Here is a 4539-nt window from a genome sequence, read left to right as displayed (position 1 = left end):
GGGGAATCTAATGTGTAGTCTGCGTTCAGAACTACTGATTAAAGAAGTCTAAAGGCTATACACCATAATATGAATACTGGGTCTATCTGGGTGGTGAAGTTACATACAAATTCTATTCTCTTTTCTGTCGTTTTTGTTTACTGTTTTCCAATCTTTAAAATATGAAAATGTTTAAATTGCATATTAAAAATTTTTTTCAAAAATGAAACCTACAAGTAAAACATGAATTTAAATTTTTATTCCCATTTTTATTAAAGTCATAGCCCTACTTTGGAATAAATTTGAGGTAAATTGTAGAAATAATAATCAATGACAGTTATCTTTAAAAAAGTGGAATGAATATAAACCATACATACTCCATGTATTTAACATGGTATCATGATTTGAAGAGTTATTTTAGAATCCTCCCTACCCACAAATAGCTCCAGAGTGTCAGAACCCCCTTTCATTACTCTTTCCACTCCTTCTCTAAGTTAGATTCAGGCTCTTACACATATCTGGACCCCCTCAGGCCCACTCATCCTAAGGACCTATCTCTACGTAGACAGGAAGGATATAAGAGGTCCTTTTTTGACGAAGATTGGGCTTAAAATCACTTACACAAGATGCTCTGTTTACTGGTGGCTTGACTTGACTTGTGTAGAGCTGGAGCATACGCCTACCAACTACAGATAATGAAGTTTTCCAGAGTCCCCAACAAGGGGAGAGCACTCTTTGGTGAGATATATACTGAGAATTTAGGGAGAGTTTACATAAAAAGGCATACCAGTCCTAGTTCCTTGATGAACTACAAAATGCCTCTCACCCCCTTTCCTCTCACTGGGCAACTCTCCTTTCTTTATTAAAATTGACATCGTCATTTATTATCCCATACTAGTGTAACTGTTCGTATGAAATTGCTCTCCACATCAAAGAAGTATTGGTCTAATATGCCAGTAGTACTAATGTTAAGAAACCCTAGCTTACATATATAACTTTATTTGTATTTTCTGAATGCTACTTTACTCACTTGTAAAATGGGAATAAAAATACCTTCAAAGTATTTTCTGACCCTCAAAAATATAAATGATTTACTCAAGACCACCTACTCAGTAAACAGTAACACTAAGTATTGTTCCTAGATTTCTAAGTGTAGTTATCTTCCTACTACATTGCAAACTTGGTATCTGCTTGATTTCTCTGGTTCTCCTACTTGTACTCCTGTGTCTCTCTGTTCCTAAGCATGGTAACTGCACTTCTTAACCTTCTTTGGGTTCCTCATCTTTTCTGGCCTCTAATACTGTCTTCCCCGTGTCATCGTTTGGCCCTTCCGGTCCCCTGGTTCTATGTGAGGCCCAAGGACTAGTGTTACAGACTGAAATTTCTTCCTGTTTTACTGAATTTTATGTATACAATAGAATAACTTTTGAGATACAATTATTTTCTAAAAATAAATTTTGTTATTGTTTTCTTAATTAGCTCATCATTAAAACTTAAAAAAAAAAGTAGCAACAGAGAAAACTGAAAATAATCTCCAAACTTAGAAATATCTCTGCCATCACATTCAGTCTTTTTTCTATGCATATATATTTTTTCCTTCCATTACAAGGTATTGTGATGTCAACACTATCCTGTAATTTTTTTCCACTTAATACATCAGGAAACTCTATGTCACTAAATATTATTCCCTAAATATTTAGAGAATTCTCAATTCACTAAATATTATTAATGGCTTCATAGTAATTCATTGTATGAATTTGTTTAACCAACCCTGTATTGTTGGGTAGTTAGACTATTTCCAATTTTTATCTCTTATAAACATGCCTTTCCAAATATTCTTCAAACAAATCTTAGAGTATTGTTATCATGTTCTTACCTAGGAGTGGAATATAGGGATCAGATGACATGCAAAAGTTTAATAGTTTTCACATATAGTGTCAAATTGAATGGAAATTTTACTTCAGATTGGTTAATAGGCCATGGACATCCTTCATCCAGCTTGGTTTCTCGCTATAGTGGCCCCTCATTGCATATCTGTGAAATGGAAAACCAGGGTAAGGCTGGCAATTGATGGTGATTAGTAAGCACTTTCACCACTACTGTAAACTAGCTTTGAATAATCCTGAAATTCAATTCCACTGACCTTCAGTGAATGCCACATAGTACAAACATAAACACAATGTAGAGACTATAAAGACAAACTGCCTACCTTGAAAGTGTTTATAATTTAATTACATAATTATTACATAATACAAAACGTGAAAATAAGAAAATTACAAAGTGCTGTGTGAAGAAGATTTCTGAATGGGTTGCTTGGGGAGATTACATAAAGAAAATGAATTTAATCTGGGCTTTGATGCGAATAAGGTCAAACTTTGTCTAGTGTTGGGCAGAAGGGCACCTTGGGTATGGAGACATATGAAGTGAAACACTCAAGGGCAACAAAGTGTCTAAAATTCATTTTAAAAAAAGGACAGCAATCAAGGTGTCTCATGAGTAGAGTTAATGCAAGGCAATAATGGGAGATACCCTGGGGAAGCAGACTGGTATCAAACTTAACACTTTGCTGAGGAGTGGAAATTATTTGGAATGAAATGGGGAGCTGGTGAAGGGGAGAGAAATGTTGCAGGAAGGTCACTGTGTCAGCAGTGTGGATCAAAGCAGTCTTTGGTGTAGGGAATCATTACAGCAGCCCCAGTGAGAAGTAAATAAGGGCCTGGAAACAGAAAGGGATAGGAGAGAGGCAGACTGAGACAAAGAAAATTTATAGCTGAGACTCTTCGATTTATGTAGAACATAATAATGCAAGAAAGAGTGAACACTGGCAAAATTTAAAAGCTGGATTTATAGTCTGTGACCCCTCCCACCCAAATTTTTCCTAAATAAATATCCAATTAATTGTCAACAGACTGTTGGTCTGTTTATTTAGCTTTATTTGAAAAGCACGAGCACCACCTGGTGACAATAACTCAGATTGCCCCCCAAACGTCCTGAATTCCATCTTTTTTTCTTTCAATTTTTCACATGAAAACATTTCACACATACATAAAAGTTGAAAGAATACTAAAATAAACACCCCTATACCATCATCTTTATTTACCAGTTGTTAATGTTATACATATATATGTATATATGTATGTATATGTTATACATATATATAGTAATTATACAGGTATTGTAATTCTGAAACTTTTTCATGTAATTGTAGAATAAAGCAAATCAGCAAGTATATTCATGAAATTAGGAAAAAAGATTTCACTGTAAGATAAAAGAGATACACAAATAAAATAAAGTATGGAAAAATGTTATAATGTTAGAATTAGAAATATCAATATTACCTCATGATTTAAGAAAAAATTACTTCTTGGTTCCGTCCACTAATCATTTAAACAATGGAATTACAGCAGCAACAGCATACCTAGCACCCAGATCTTGGTTTTTCACATGCTTGCTAGTCATTTGAATATCTTCCTTTGTGAAGTGTCTGCTCGAATCTTTTCTCTGTTTTTATTTTTGTTTGTGTCTTATGATGGACTTCTTTCTATGTTCTGAATACAAGTTCATTATCAGATATATGTTTCGTGAATATTTTCTCCCATTCTATCGCTGTATTATTTATTTTCTTTTCTTATTTATTTATTTATTTTTGGCTGCATTGGGTCTTCGTTGCTGTGCGGGCTTTCTGTAGTTGCAGCTAGCGGGGGTCACTCTTCGGTTTTTTTTTTGGTCTAATAGTCCTCTCAATTATTGAGAGAAGCAGGCTAAAGTATCCCATTATGATCATGGATTAAAATTTTTTTCCTTGTACTTCTGTGAAATTTTGCTTTATATTTTTTGAGGCTATGTTAATAGGGGGAAAATATTTTGTAACATTATACCTTCCTGGTGGATTAAAACTTCTGTCACTGTGAAGTGGTCCTCTATCTCAGTGATGTTCTTTAATATTTTCATGATACATCATTTTTGTTTATTTATATTTAATCTTTTTGTATCCTTATATTTTATTTTATTTTTTATTTTATTTATTTTATTTTTGGCTGTGTTATGTCTTTGTTGCTGCTCACGGGCTTTCTCTAGTTGCAGCGAGCGGGGGTTTCTCTTGTTGCGGAGCACAGGCTCTAGGTGCCTGGGCTTCAGTAGCTGTGGCTCGCGGGCTCTAGAGCACAGGCTCAGTAGTTGTGGCACATGGACTTAGTTGCTCCATGGCATGTGGGATCTTCCCGGACCAGGGCTCGAACCCATGTCCCCTGCATTGGCAGGCGGATTCTTAACCACTGTGCCACCAGGGAAGTCCCTGTATTATTTATTTTCTTAATGAGCAGTTTTTAATTATGATGAAGTGCAATTCATACATTTTTCTTCTTTTATAATTATGCTTTTCTGTGTCCTTCCCAAAAAACCTTTGCCTACCAGTAAGTCACAGATATTCTTCTTATATTCTCTTCTAAAAGCTTTATAATTTTACTTTTTATGTATAAGTCTATGGTCAATGTAAAATAAAATTTTGGATATACATCTTTTATTAAATACCATCAAGTGCTTAATCATCTCCAACTTTGT

This window comes from Balaenoptera musculus, chromosome 4, assembly GCF_009873245.2.
Source record: "Balaenoptera musculus isolate JJ_BM4_2016_0621 chromosome 4, mBalMus1.pri.v3, whole genome shotgun sequence".
NCBI lineage: Eukaryota > Metazoa > Chordata > Mammalia > Artiodactyla > Balaenopteridae > Balaenoptera > Balaenoptera musculus.
Note: the sequence above shows the minus strand (reverse complement) of the source record.